Genomic DNA, 15,914 nt, shown 5'->3' on the forward strand with positions numbered 1-15,914 from the left:
GTAATTAACTCTTAATTAACAGTTCAACCTCATCTTGCTTTTAACCCCTGAACAGTCATTAACCGTGGCCCTCTCTCACAGATCTGCAGTCAGACCTGAATGTGAGCACAGATGTCAAACAGCAGCCGCTCCTGCGTAACTCAACCCTGAAGTTTGCCAGAACAGATCCATCATCATTTACAGCCTGCTGAGCCCCCCCCCCCCCCCCCGCTGAAGGTCACGGCATAACACACTGGTGAGTGGCTCCGAGCTGAGCATGAAAGGACGGCCTTGACGGGCGGCGACGGCAGAGCGAGAGGCCGACAGGAAATGAACGTGAAAGAATGTCACGTTGAAATCAAAGGCAGGGAAGATAAACGAGAGAGGGGGATGCTAATCACCTGGATGGAGGGATGGATGGATGGATGGATGATGGATGGTGGATAGATGGATGGATGGATGGATGGATAGTGGATGGATGGATGGATGGATGGATGGATGGATGGATGGTGGATAGATAGATAGATAGATAGATAGATAGATAGATAGATAGATAGATAGATAGATAGATAGATAGATAGATGGATGGATGGATGGATGGATGGATGGATAGATGGATGGATGATGTGTGGATGGATGGATGGATAGATGGATGGATGGATGGATGGATGGATGGTGGATGGATAGATGGATGGATGGATGGATGGATGATAGATGATGTGTGGATGGATGATGGATGGATGGATAGATGGATGGTGGATGGATGGATGATGGATGGATGATGTGTGGATGGATGGATGGATGGATGGTGGATGGATGATGGATGGATGGATGATGGATGGATGGATGGATGGATAGATGGATGGATGGATGGATGGTGGATGGATGAATGGATGAATGGATGGATGGATGGATAGATGGATGGTGGATGGATGGATGGATAGATGGATGGATGGATGGATGGATGATGGATGGATGGATGGATGGATGGATGGATGGATGGATGGTGGATGGATGGATGGATGGATGGATGATGGATGATGGAGCAGTATTTCTCAGTGATGTAGCAGCCTCCACCTCCTGCGTGTCTTCAGCAGTGTTCTGTTCACACAGTCTCGTCTCTGTTGGGCTGTGCCAGAAGCTGCAGCTCAGGTTTATTTGACCATCTGAGGTCTTCACAGTTAATACCTGTATATTTCCAGCATAATATTGTCTCTGGCAGAGAGCGCCTCGAAAACGTATCCCCATGAAAATAAACGGCTGCACTCGCATGCCAGGTAACACACGGGCCATGAGGAGGGAGGGAGGTCAGACAGGTGAGCTGAAGAAGGGATGAAAAAGCTGCAGAGAGGTGAAGATGACCTTTAACACTGCAGTCTGCGAACGCTGCAAAGGTTATTCATTAAAACTGAAATCACAGATTACTGCGCTGACAGTTCTGACTTTTGAATCTCCGCTCATCATTAGTCAAACATTTTGAGATGAATGTGGAAGTTTGGACTGACTGTGTTTTTTTAGGTTAGCTCTTTATATCGAGCACAAATTTGAACCAAATCTGCAAAAGAAGTCAGTTTTTTATCCACGACTGTTCTGCTACGAGTCCCTCAAAGCTTAAATGTTGTACTTTAGTTTGGCATCATGGTTTGTCGCCATTTTGGTATTTTGGAGCCAAGAGAAGATAACAGCACGAAGCAGACTGTCTAAAACCTGGACGTAGTCTCCGTGACGTCCCCGCAGACTGTCTAAACCTGGACGTAGTCTCCGTGACGTCCCCGCAGACTGTCTAAAACCTGGACGTAGTCTCTGAGACGTCCCGGCAGACTGTCTAAAACCTGGACGTAGTCTCTGTGACTCGGTTTAAGATACTTGCATTTGACAGGCTGATCATGGGTTCTGTTTTTTGTTAAATTGTGAACTGTTCCTTTAAAGTTTGCTCTCACAGAAAGTCGCTGTGCCTCCGCAGACTTTCACTGACCTCTGCGAACACGCTGTGATTTTTCATCATCATGTTACTGAGCTCCGCCCGCCTCAACTCGTTTCCACATTTCCACAGTGCGTCAAAGGAAAGGGGGGCTGTGGAAGGTGATAGGCTACAATCACCACCACCATCATCATCATCATCATCATCATCATCATCATCACACATTCACACACATGTTTACATGCACAGTCTATCAGGAGCCAGAGTGCCCCCCCCCCCCCCTCCCCACGGCTGGCAGGGTTCAGGGTGGAGGAGAGCTGAAAGTCAACATTTCCACGGTGAATTTAAATGACGGAGCTGCAGCCGCTCAAACCACAGGCACGTTAAGCAAACACCTGCGGCTCAGGTGGAAAAGCAAAGGCCTCTCCGGCCAAGAGAAGGAACTCTTTCTCTCAGGATCAAACCCTCTCAGCATACGGCAGCTCAGAGCCGGTTCATGAGCAAACGCCAGGAGAGGAGTCTGAGGCTCTGAACAACAGAGCGTGTCGATGTTACACTGAGCTACAAACACGATTCAATGGCACGGAGACTACGTCCAGGTTTTAGACAGTCTGCGGGGACGTCACGGAGACTACGTCCAGGTTTTAGACCGTCTGCAGGGACGTCACGGAGACTATGTCCAGGTTTAAGACAGTCTGCAGTCACAGAGACTACGTCCAGGTTTTAGACAGTCTGTGGGGACGTCACAGAGACTACGTCCAGGTTTTAGACAGTCTGTGGGGACGTCAGAGAGACTACGTCCAGGTTTTAGACAGTCTGCACATTCCAGGCAACAAGTCAGTCACAACATATATACAACACTCATACAACGTATTCCTTCATGCGGTCCGTCTGATTGTACGTTTGTTTCTGACTCTGAACTCGTCTTTTTATTTTTTCATGACTAAAGTCTCTGTGAAGGTCACCACCAAAGGTTCACAGTCCACCGAGCGTGTCCAGACACGTCGCACTTTCCATGTCGTCTCACCAGCAGAGGAGCCTCGGCCCTGACCTGGACCAGCCCCCCTCCTCCACCTTCACCCTGAGGAGCGTTTTCTGTGAGCGATGGAGAAACTAATAAACAGTCTCTCGCAGTGATCCATGTCACATTGTTTGCAACACACCTGCAACCTGTAAACTCTCCCCTCACCGTGGACTGGATGTTCCCAATTTGTTCCACAAGGAGGCCCTGCTGGCTTATATTAGCCTAAAGGGGGCACTGGAAGAGCATCTGGTCCGAGCGGCACGCAGTAAATACAGCAGCACGCTCGCCGGCTCTGGGTTCAGTTTCAAGTCACCTAACGAGTCCCAGATAAAACCTGAAGACGGGGAACAGAAGGGCACAACGAGGTCTGAAGAGAGCTGCAGAAAAGTCATTTCCAAGAAGTGGAGGGTGCTTAGGTCAGAGAGAGTTTAATGTGGAGAGAAGTATGAACGTGAGTTATTAGAAAAACACTTCATGACAGGTTATATGACAGGTATAATTATTAAAGTAATTTATGACAACAATAGACAGAGACAGGAAAATTCTGATTATTACGTCACAGAGACGATTTTTAGACAGTCTGTGGGGACGTCACAGAGACTATGTCCAGGTTTTAGACAGTCTGTGGGGACGTCACAGAGACTACGTCCAGGTTTTAGTCAGTCTGTGGGGACGTCACAGAGACTATGTCCAGGTTTTAGACAGTCTGTGGGGACTCACGAGGACTACGTCTCCGGTTTTAGACAGTCTGCGGGACGTCACGGAGACTACGTCCAGGTTTTTGACAGTCTGCGGGGACGTCACGGAGACTATGTCCAGATTTTAGACAGTCTGTGGGGATTGCAGGAATACGTCCAGTTTTTAGACCGTCTGTGGGGACGTCACGGAGACGATGTCCAGGTTTTTTAGACAGTCTGTGGGGACGTACGGGACGATGTCCAGGTTTTAGACAGTTCTGCGGGGACGTCTACGGAGACTACGTCCAGTTTTAGACAGTCTGCGGGGACGTCACAGAGAATACGTCCAGGTTTGACAGTTGCGGGGACGTCACGGAGACTAGTCCAGTTTAGACAGCTGCTGCGGGACGTCACGGGGACTACGTCCAGTTTTAGAAGTCTGCGGGACGTCACAGAGACTACGTCCAGGTTTTAGACAGTCTGCGGGGACGTCACAGAGACTACGTCCAGTTTTAGTCAGTCTGTGGGGACGTCACAGAGACTACGTCCAGGTTTTAGTCAGTCTGGGGACGTCAAAGAGACTACGTCCAGGTTTTAGTCAGTTGTGGGGGACGTCACAGAGACTATGTCCAGGTTTTAGACAGTCTGTGGGACGTCACAGGACTCGTCCAGGTTTTAGTCAGTCTGTGGGGACGTCCACAGAGACTACGTCAGGTTTTAGACAGTTGCGGGGGAAGTCACGGAGACTACGTCCAGGTTTTAGACAGTCTGCGGGGACGTCACGGAGACTACGTCCAGGTTTTAGACAGTCTGCGGGGACGTCACGGAGACTATGTCCAGATTTTAGACAGTCTGTGGGGATGTCGCAGAGACTACGTCCAGGTTTTAGACAGTCTGTGGGGACGTCACGGAGACGATGTCCAGGTTTTAGACAGTCTGTGGGGACGTCACGGAGACGATGTCCAGGTTTTAGACAGTCTGCGGGGACGTCACGGAGACTACGTCCAGTTTTAGACAGTCTGCGGGGACGTCACAGAGACTGTCCAGGTTTTTAGACAGTTGCGGGACGTCACGGAGAACTGTCCAGTTTTAGACAGTCTGCGGGGACGTCACGGAGACTACGTCCAGTTTTAGAAAGTTGTGGGGACGTCAGGACGTATGTCAGGTTTTAGACAGTCTGTGGGGACGTCACAGAGACTACGTCCAGGTTTTAGGTAAGTCTGTGGGGACGTCACAGAGACTACGTCCAGGTTTAGACAGTCTGCGGGGACTTCACGGATACGTCCAGGTTTTAGACAGTCTGCGGGGACGTCACGGAGACTACGTCCAGGTTTTAGGACAGTTGCGGGGACGTCACGGAGCTATGTCCAGATTTTAGACAGTCTGTGGGGATGTGCAGAGACTACAGTCCAGTTTACAGTCTGTGGGGAGTCACGGAGACGATGTCCAGGTTAGATTTTAGAGTCTGTGGGGACGTCACGAGGACGATGTCCAGGTTTTAGACAGTCTGCGGGGACGTCACGGAGACTAGTCCAGTTTTATGACCAGTCTGCGGGGACGTCACAGAGACTACGTCCAGGGTTTAGACAGTCTGCGGGGACGTCACGGAGACTACGTCCAGTTTTTAGACAGTCTGCGGGGACGTCACGAGACTACGTCCAGTTTTAGAAGTCTGCGGGGACGTCACAAGAGACTACGTCCAGGTTTTAGACGTTGCGGGGACGTCACGGAGATACGTCCAGGTTTTAGACAGTCTGCGGGGACGTCACGGAGACTACGTCCAGGTTTTAGACAGTCTGCGGGGACGTCACGGAGACTATGTCCAGATTTTAGACAGTCTGTGGGGAGTCGCAGAGACTACGTCCAGGTTTTTAGACAGTCTGTGGGGACGTCACGGCGACGATGTCCAGGTTTTAGACAGTCTGCGGGGACGTCACGGAGACTACGTCCCGTTTTAGACAGTCTGCGGGGACGTCAACAGAGACTACGTCCAGTTTTAGACAGTCTGCGGGACGTCACGGGACTACGTCCAGTTTTAGACAGTCTGCGGGGACGTCACGGAGACTACGTCCAGTTTTAGAAAGTCTGCGGGGACGTCACAACTTATTTAAATGAAACCATCAGAGAGGTTTATTAAAGGTCGGACAGCTTTAAGCTCTAATAACGTGCTATAATTTATAAAATGACATTTTTCATGGAGTGAGGAGTAGAAGATAAAGTAGCAGACAATGGAGAAACTTTCAGTATTAACAGAGTCAGACTTCAGATTAGTGAGTAACTCGGACCACTCGTCTGCAGTTTCTTGTTTGTCTGATGAATTTCAGACACTGGCGGACACGCTGTCACGGCAATGCCGCTCACAAAAAACCAACATCCTGATGCTCAAATCCCATCTTCTTCTGATTTGATCAAAGCAATGTTTAACAGTGTGACACCTGGTGAACACGCACAGGACTACATTTAACACAACAAACACACACACACACCCACAGGCTTCATGCATGTACACACAGTCCTAACTCAGAGCAGATGACGTGGGGCTGAAGTCAGGGGGAAAACCCACGTCAAGAAAACAGGGACAGTTTGAAAAACGGTTCATAAAGGAACAAAACACCACAAAGATGAATGAGCTGGAAACTAAGAAATCCGTGTCAGGAGTGGAACAACAAACACAAACAACTTTGACCCACTGACCCGTATCAGGTGACCCACTCTGACCTGTGATCAGGTGACCCACACACCTGTGATCAGCTGAACCTGTGTCTCTGTCATTCGTACGTCTGTTCTCACACTATGTAACTTTGGGCTCCGGGTCGGGAGAGTACGTAACGCTTTACGCACTAAGTCACACAGCAGCAACTATTTCACTGATTCTGGTGAAACTGGATCATATTTTATGGAGGAAATGTTTTTCTGTTTTCCCTCTGATGTCCTCCGGCTGCTCCGCCTCAACTCTCTGTGATTTACAGAGTTTATGATGGACATGAAGTAAACTGCTGACAAGCTGTAGCTGCTGTTAGCTCAGAGCGACGGGTACCCGCCTCTGGCTCACCGCCAAGCTGACAAACTGAGTGTTTGTACCAACAGGCGTATGGACGACCAGGAAGAAGAAGAGGAGGTACCCAAGCTCAGCAGCTTCATGGACTGTGGCAGAGGAGGCGAGAGAGAGTGAAGAGGACGCTGACGGAGGAAGCTAAGAAGAGAAAAGGAGAGAGTGAGCGAGCAAGAAGCCGCCGGACAAGAGTAAATGTGGGACTGACTTTTAGTGGTTGGTGAGAGCTTGGTGAAATAAAAGGCTGAAAGACAGACGCCGAGCTGGGCTGACTGCTGCTGGACTAGGCAGTGAGATCAGCTGCTGCTGGGGACCTGGATGATGATTGGCTGCTGGGGACCTGGATGATGATTGGCTGCTGGGGACCTGGTTGATGATTGGCTGTTGGTGACCTGGTTTCTGATTGGCTGCTGGTCGTCTCCTTTATGCCACTTCATGGCGCTGTGCCAATGCGCGGCGCGTCGTGGTGAGGGGCGGCACAATGCGCCTTTATATATCGAGGTGCGGACACCGCGGTGACTTCCTCCGTTTCTCCGCTTCCTTCCGGCGGCTGTGGCCGGTTGCCGTGGCCGGTGCAGGTGTACGGTCTTTCCGTTCAGGTAATGCACTCTGCCTGTCCGCTGTTGTTGGTTGTCTGGTGCGCGTAAAACGCGTTTTGGTGACGCAGTCTCCGCTCGTTATAGTGTGACCGGCTGTTGGGCCGTGGGGACGCGCCGCTCTACCTGCAGCCCTGCAGGCTGGGGGTATGTCTGAGTATGTTTCTGTGAATATTAGTGCTAATTACTCTAATTGGTGTTGACTTTGACTTTGATTAAATCATAGTTCTTTGAGGCTGTTCTGGCTCAGTCAAATCTTTGGCTGTTTTAGCTCTGTGGTGACGCCCTTCATAGACTGTTGGACTTAAGACAAGTCACTTTTTAATTCATTGTGTGTTATGTGTATTGCTGAATTGTGTTATTAATTAGTGTTTCAGTGTATTTTTGTTCATCTCATTTGACTGTTCTTCACAGCAGTCCTGTGCAGCACCTCTGGCATGTTTTAACTTGTTCTGTGTGTGGTTAGGTGCTGTGTCCCTGAGGCAGTGGTCTGGTTCTGGTGCTGGTCCCCTTCATGGTTTTCTTTTTCTTTGGAGTGTGAGTGCAGTGTCAGTGTTTTTATTTAGCGGATTTCTACTTTTGGTTTGTCCCGGCCACCTGGTAAGCCCAGCCCTTTCCTTAAGCTCAGGTTCTGCCTGGTGCTTTATTATTATTATTATTATTGCAGGTACCTGGTGTGTGAATTTCTGATTTTCTTTTGCTAATTACTTATTTCTTTTGTTTATTAAAGTATCTTCTTAATTTTCAAACCGTCTCTTGCCCCGTGGTATTATCGAACCTGTGGCCTCGTACATTAAGTCAGGGACCAACAATTTCCTGTAGGTAAAAAAATACCCCAGGTGGCGTTGTCGCAACATTCTCCTTGCCACATAATCTAATCAGAACTAAGGCTGCAAAGGGGTGGAAAATTTCCTAATTACCATGGAATTTTTGAGATATTCCAAATCAGACACTTTCTATGGAAATTTATGGGAATTTACTGTAAATTGTGGGTAACTTAAACAAACTGTATCATATCCAAACATAAATATAAACATTTTTATTTTATCATAAGCAGACATCCAAGCAAAGGTTTTAATTTTATTGAAGATTAAATTCTCAAACTGAACAACAAATACACAAATGTTGATTTATAATATTACTCATCCCGTTCCAGAAAGTCACAAAATGCTAAATGAAAAGAGTTTCTCAACACGTAAATCTCAAAGTATTTTCCAAATGGGCTCTAAAGTGTGATCCAGGTTCAAGAAATCACCTGTGCAGGTAGGGGGCATGGCCTAAATAGCCCTGCAGGGTGCTATGTGATTGAGGAATAACAATCATTTGAGTATTTTCCCCAAATGTTCCCCATCAAGAGGCCAATCTTCAGTTTATTCCCATGGAAAGTTTCCAACCTATCAATTTAAGGGGACATTCTCAGTAAATGTAGACATGTAGGTAAAACTAAGCTGTCTAAATAAATGTAGAGTGTGTCTGACAGACATTATTATTATTATTACTGACACTGCAGCAGCACAGAGACTTCAACAAAGTCAAAGGCAGCTTGAGGTTGCCGAGCAACCAGGGTCAGCTGCAGGTCAGAGCAATTAACTGCAGCTGTGCTCTGTCTGTGTGTGAGTGACTGCTGAGAGACACAGAAAATCTCTAAATGAAGCCCCTCCAACTAGTGGACGCTAATGGCAAACAGTAGGTGGTATCAAAAAGCCCAAATGACCGTGAGCATCCTCATCTTGTCGACCATGTGAATGCTGAATTTCAGTGTGTGAAGTTAAAAAATGTGACCTGGGGAGAGAGAGAAAGAACAGGTGCCCCGTGCTCCTTTGGGAAATTTCTCCTCTCCAGTTTACATGGGAGTAGATGGGGCTGTCGGTGGGTGATCCTGGAGCATCAGTGCGTCTCCCGCCAAAACTATAAGTCTGACAGCTTCAGCAGTGATATCGCTGCGTAGCCCACGAATTTTCCTACGTTTCTATGTAGAAATTATTTCTCTAGAGTGACATTTGTGGCCACGAGAGCCGTTGCAAATGTATTTTTTGACAAATGTTTCCCCCCCTCTCCACTCTAGCTGTGGAACATTCTACCAATACACACCCATTGTAAACTTTGGCATGGTTTTTGGTGATTTTTGGTAAAACCGTTTGGTGAAACTCTTAGAAAAGTCACAGCACGCCATTCCTGACCGAGCTGGTCATTTTGATACCTTTTTTGTGTATGTTCGACCAAAACTGAGGGAGGATTAGCACGTTGAAACTCCTGGAATACGTCAGAATAATCACTATGTGGACAGTGAATAGTGTGCCTGCAGACACACTCAAGCTCTGCCTTCAGTGTTAAAGTCTTCCATGGAAACTTGGATAAAATATCCTTTCAGTCAGATGATGCACTGCGAGGTTCAGCTTAAATAAATCAGTGAGGAGCCCAGTGGAAGATGTACATCAGCAAATATCAGAAACATATACAGTATATGGATTTAAATATACTCACACATGTTCAACACGACTATTTTTGTAACTTTAATGATAGTGGAATGATTCTGTTAGCAGACTATGTGACTAATATTTCCAATTTCTTAATAAAAATATTGTCCTAAAGACACGTCTGTGCAGCCGCACATGAATATTCTATATTTCCTGCCATCTAAACAAACGTTCGTTTCCTCTGCAGCGTGATGTCTCATAAACACTGCCAGCAGCAGATTTCCAGCGAGGCGACAACAGGACGTGTCTCCAAGCACTGGCTCGACTAACAAATTGACTCTTTGTTTTATTGGTCTAACCTCACGGCAGACACTGTCTCGCTATGCGGCTTTAGCAGCGTCACTCAGCCCTGTCTGTCTAAATATCAGCAGCGTGGCCTCCACGCCCTTGCTGAGTTATTATTGTCGTTGCGTGGCAAAGCCCGAGGGCGGACAGGAGAACACAGAGACACATTCAAACAAAGGCTGCAGAGAATATAACGAACGGACTGACTGAATTATCTAATCAAAGAAAGTGAAGACTAATTTACTGTCTGTTTGAAGCCAGATAACGCAGACTGTAGTTTTGATTTCTGCTGATCAGAGAGAAATCAAGAAATAAATATAATCATCCTCTTTGTCTCTAACTGCTCTGTTCCACTGTCACTCTGACTTTATGTGATAATATCTTCACTTCATCATCAGTGTCAATGTATGGAAACATCTTGTCAGTGAAAGTGTGTGTGAAGGTGTGTATGTGTGTGTTTGTATCAGGATCAGAGAACGACAGTTTTCCTCTGTTCATGTCCAGATTCACTCTGATCCTCTGGAGCTTCTTCTGGACTTGGAGAGCAGTTTCTGGATCTGATGGTGATCGTGCTGAGTATTTACCGTCATAGAACCACATTACCCATAATCCAGGCTGTGTGCGTCCTTTCCTCTGGACAGACTCTGCTAACACACCCAGAGCCCAGTATGTACTGTCTCCAACCTCGACATCCCAGCTGTGAGTCCCTGAGTTAAATCCTTCAGAGCCCAGAACAATGCGGTAATAATCAAACCTCTCTGGATTGTCAGGAAGCTTCTGTCTCTCTCCTCCTGTCACACTGGTCAGATCTTCAGACAGGATCAGTTTTGGATGAGCAGTGTTTGGATCCAGAACCACAGGAGTGTAGGAGACCATGTCCTTCATGTTGTTCCAGATGTTGAAGGTCAGGTTGCCCAGGTGTTTGGCCTCGTCTATCAGAGCTCCTGAGGGCAGCTGTGGATCATCCAGCAGGGGGCGCTGCTGGACTCTTTGCACTGCAGCCTTGTAGTTGTGCAGGAATGAGACGTCTTCAGCTCTCAGCTCGTCCTCTGTGGCTCTGACGGTGTCTGAAAGAGCTGCTATCTCTCTGCTCAGAGCCTCCATCTTCTCCTCCATCATCTGACTCTTCTGCTCCTCTTCCTCCCTCAGTGCAGCCATCCTGGCCTCCTCTTCCTCTTCTAGAAACTGGTGAAGCTTCTTAAACTGATCCTTAATCTGCCTCTCTGTGCGTCGGGCCTGGACCTTCTGTGTTTGCGGTTGATCAAACTTCACTTAACTTCTTCAAAAACCTTTAACTTCTCCTTTAAGGGCTCCAGAGTTTCCTGAAGGTTCTCTTGTTTTGTCGTGCAGCTTCATCGAGGGTCTGAATCTGTGGTCGCTGTGTTGTTCTGAATCTCTGCGACGAGACACACCGGCTGTTGATGGTCCAGACAGAAGAGTTTGAGTCTCTCAGAGTGCAGACTGCAGAGAGCCTCTAAGATCTCTGATCTCTCTCCAACAAGAAGGCCTCACAAAGGTTCTTTAATGCAAGGTTAAAGGTGGTTCACCCTTTGAAATCTTCTCTTACAAACTGGACACTCTCGTGTTGGTTTCTCTGTCCACCAGCTCTTCAGACAGTCTTTACAGAAGCTGTGGCTACAGACAGAACAACAGGATCTCTAAAGACCTCCTGACAGACCGTACAGCAGAGATCCCCTCTGATCTGGAAGCCATTTATGTCCTCTGAGTGAAGCTGAAAACACAACAGACAGAAAGTACAGTCAGTCATGGCTCCCCTCCCTCCTCTACAAGAACTCACTGAGATTCCTTTGAGTTCAGTTTTTTAGTCAAACTCACATTCAGTGTGTGGGAGCGTCAGCAGCTTGAAGCAGCAGTGTTGGAGTTTTCCCCACTTTTCTCTCCTGTAGCTGAACTCACCAGAGGAAGTTGTTGTTTGGTCTGAAGGTGAATCTGATCGTCTGTTTTTCAGTCCGTGTCTCTTCACTGAAGAGAAAAACACTACTTGTCCTGGTTTGTCTCAGGTGAGTCAGGTGTGGGTGAGCTTTGTCTCACCTGCTCTGCTGAATGCTTCACATTAACACACGAGGTGTTCTCATTGCGCGATGATGCAGGCTGATGCCACAGATATGTTGTTTTTAAAATGTTCTGACTGTCGACTGAATGCTGTGGAGGAGTTTAAACAGACTTATAAATGTGGCACCGTGGAATGAGGGAAAGGGAAAAGTGTCACTGCCTTTATAAACTCCTGAGTTCCTGTTTGTCTCAGGTGGGTCTTGTCCACATTTGGACCGATTAAACCCGGTATGGGAAGACAGGTCTCCGCCACATGTCGATATGTTCAGTCACTACAAATGTCCTATGTCCAACCCGTTCTCATTCCCACGCGTAAAAACCGACGCTTTGGTCACGCCCCTTGACGTCGCATACCGACGTAAAGGTACCCTTCCCGCGTCTTATAAAACGCCTGGTGTCCATTGACTCCAGTATAATCCGTTTGCCTGGTAAGAGACCTCAGAGCAGAGCTCCAGCCGTCCATGTCATCCAATAATAACCCGACCACAGCGATACATGACGCTGCAAGCTACAATCTGATTGGACAACCGAGGACCCTCTGCCGGAAGTGTTTTCTAACTATGTTAAAGATTTCGTTATTGATATCATCAACGTTTCTCAGCACAAATACGCCAAAGTGTCACTGATAATTCACAATAAAATCTTCATGTTGGGCCCTCGGTATGTTTTTTTTCTCTCCTTCTAGCCTGAGAAATAAACTTTTATTCCTATGTTTTGGATAGGAAAGGCCTACACTACCCAGAACTCGACCAACTGACGATATTGCGAGCTACAATCTGATTGGACAACCGAGGACCTATGCCAGGAAGTGTTTTTCTTTCTCGGTTGTTAAAGATTTCTTAATAATATCATCAACGTTTCTTCAGCACAAACCTGGGTGTGTCACCATTGATATTATGACTGATAAAATAAAAAGTTAATCAGTTCTCTGTTTAATGTGCTTTTTATAATGTCTGTTTTTAGACAGAGCTTGTTATCAACAGACCTTTTGAGAAGGAAAAATGAAATTTCCTGTGTGCAGTTTGCGCTGGAGCTGTACTGTGTATATATTCATATACAGTAACAATTTTATTCATGGAAAGCTTTCTGGGCTGCTCAAAGGATCACAAAAGCACCATGCAGCACACTTACCATGTGAGTTTTGTTTAGTGTTTTGTCGAAGACATCATCAAAGTCGAATTGACATATTTGCTAGGGTGTGTTTTATTAAAAAGCATGCCGTCACACTGGTAAATTGACAGTCACAGAACATATCTGAGCCACCTCAAGCTGACCCCAAGGTCAAGGCCATATCCCCTGATAACTCATCAACACTTTGAGATAGGGGCCTGAAATCTGCACCTGCGCATTGGGACAGCATGGTCGACCACGTTGTCGAGTTTCAGACCCGTGCGCCCTTCGGGAGGGTCAGAGGTCAGCCGTTCTGTACTTAATGAGGCCTAGTAGTTCAGGCTTAAAAACACCTGTTTGGTTTGTGAATAACTCATCAGCGCTTTGAGACAGGAGGCTGAAATCTGAATATGTGTATCAGGATGCAGGGTCTGATCAGGGCCCCTATTTTCACCCCCGTACCCCCTTTGGAAAGGTTAGAGTTCACCAGTTCTGGACACCTTTTTGGGAATAACTTGACAATGCTTTGAGGTAGGAGGCTGAAATTTGACTATGTCGTAAGCCGTGGAGCCTTCTGCTGGGATATTTTGGTCCTGTCACTGTAGAGCTAGTTAGCTTTCTAGAAGGTCTACAAAGTTGGGACTTTGGGAGCCTGACCCTTACCTCCATTTAGAATAGCACAGTGAGTTTCATGCAGTTTGGTGCATTTTTGTGGAAGCAGCGAGGGCGCAGATTTGTGTAACAGCGTCCTTTCTCGGCCCCGCCTATCGAAAAGTACTGGGCCGACGTTGACCGGACCATCATCTATCCGCTCGTCTCATGCCCCTGAACAACATACTAAAATTTCAGACCCATGCGACTTGTAGAAACACATGTCCTCCAAAACCTCCACACAGGTCAGAGGGTATAAGACTGCATGATTCTGACCCCAATGCTCAGGAATCCAGACGGGGCAAAAAAAATTCTACTGGACTTTTTTTTTTCACCGGTTCATTTTTCAGGGCCCCTGGGGGATCCTCTGTTCCAAATCTGGGGCCCCTGGGGTCAAAGGCTGCCGCACGGCGGCCAAAAAGACATGTTTTTATTAGTCCCCCAAATCTGACCCTCTTCTTTTCCGGTCACTATCTCCTGATAACTCATCAAAGCTTTGAGGCAGGGGGCTGAAATTTGAGTATGTGTATCGGGACGTGGGCAACAATCACTGTGCCGAGTTTCGTACCCGTGGCCCCTTGGGAAGGGTCAGAGGTCAGCCGTTCTGTACTCAATGAGGCCTACTAGTTAAGGCTTTAACTCATCAGCGCTTACGAGTAGCGAGTATACGTATCAGGAGGCATGCTGTATTGCCAGGCCTAAACCAACCTTGTTTAACCTATCAAATTATTGTCATAGATATGAAACTATTGATCGAGTTAAATAAATGATCCATTCAAGCCTTCATCAGCACACAAGATGTTAAACTATTCAGATGATGTTTTTCTATAATTTTTCTAAGATCAAAATTTGATCAATAGACTTCCTAAACTGATATTTTACTACCCTACTTATACTGTGTACTTATACAGCCAAACATTTAATTGTCCTATTTTGATTCTATTTTTTTCTTCCGTGTATGTGTGTAATGAGAAGTAGACCACAAATGTGAGATATCGAGAGCTGTGAACACATTACGTGAGATATTATTGATCTATTGGATTCATAGATGTTTTATGTACTTAAGCCAGTTATAGAGTGAAACAGAGACTGACACTCACTGAAATGTGTATTCAGTATTTTATTATGAACTTTCATGATGAACTTTAACTTTATTTCTATTGTGAATTTCAACATGTTGAACTTTGAACTGGGAACTTGTGGTGCCAACTCTGCAACCTGTGGTGGGCTGTTTTACAGATAAGCTTGCGCAGGCTCCCATGTGTCATCCCACACTTTGCCACTGTCAGGAAAAGAAAACAACAATAACAACAACAACAACACACACACACAATATAGGTTAAAAGGATAAATTAGGTTGTGACTTATAAAAATGTCTAGGTTGAAATATCTTCTATATTCATGTCATGCTTTATACAATTTCATTTTAATCCAAATTAGTCAAATCAAATCAAATACTACTACTAGGCCTAATTAAGTACAGAACGGCTGACCTCTGACCCTCCCGAAGGGCGCACGGGTCTGAAACTCGACAACGTGGTCGACCATGCTGTCCCAATGCGCAGGTGCAGATTTCAGGCCCCTATCTCAAAGTGTTGATGAGTTATTAGGGGATATGGCCTTGACCTTGGGGTCAGCTTGAGGTGGCTCAGATATGTTCTGTGACTGTCAATTTACCAGTGTGACGGCATGCTTTTTAATAAAACACACCCTAGCAAATATGTCAATTCGACTTTGATGATTTCTTCGACAAAACACTGAACAAAACTCACATGGTGAGTGTGCTGCATGGTGCTTTTGTGATCCTTTGAGCAGCCCAGAAAGCTTTCCATGAATAAAATTGTTACTGTATATGAATATATACACAGTACAGCTCCAGCGCAAACTGCACACAGGAAATTTCATTTTTCCTTCTCAAAAGGTCTGTTGATAACAAGCTCTGTCTAAAAACAGACATTATAAAAAGCACATTAAACAGAGAACTGATTAACTTTTTATTTTATCAGTCATAATATCAATGGTGACACACACAGTGTTTGTGCTGAGAAACGTTGATGATATTATTAAAA

At 46.4% G+C, this 15,914-nt stretch overlaps 1 long non-coding RNA gene and 1 pseudogene across 1 annotated transcript; one reads left to right on the top strand and one right to left on the bottom strand.

The window, feature by feature from the left end:
- Positions 1–7,325: 7,325 nt before the first annotated feature.
- LOC113745822 (uncharacterized) lies at positions 7,326–10,021 on the top strand. Its single transcript, XR_003462433.1, has 3 exons — positions 7,326–7,396; positions 7,716–7,849; positions 9,914–10,021. It is a non-coding gene; the product is annotated as an uncharacterized LOC113745822 (long non-coding RNA).
- Positions 10,022–10,332: 311 nt separating this feature from the next.
- Positions 10,333–15,914, bottom strand: part of LOC109137368 (nuclear factor 7, ovary-like) — a 5,929-nt pseudogene continuing 347 nt past the window's right edge.

This window comes from Larimichthys crocea, chromosome VI (assembly GCF_000972845.2).
Source record: "Larimichthys crocea isolate SSNF chromosome VI, L_crocea_2.0, whole genome shotgun sequence".
In the NCBI taxonomy this organism is placed as follows: domain Eukaryota; kingdom Metazoa; phylum Chordata; class Actinopteri; family Sciaenidae; genus Larimichthys; species Larimichthys crocea.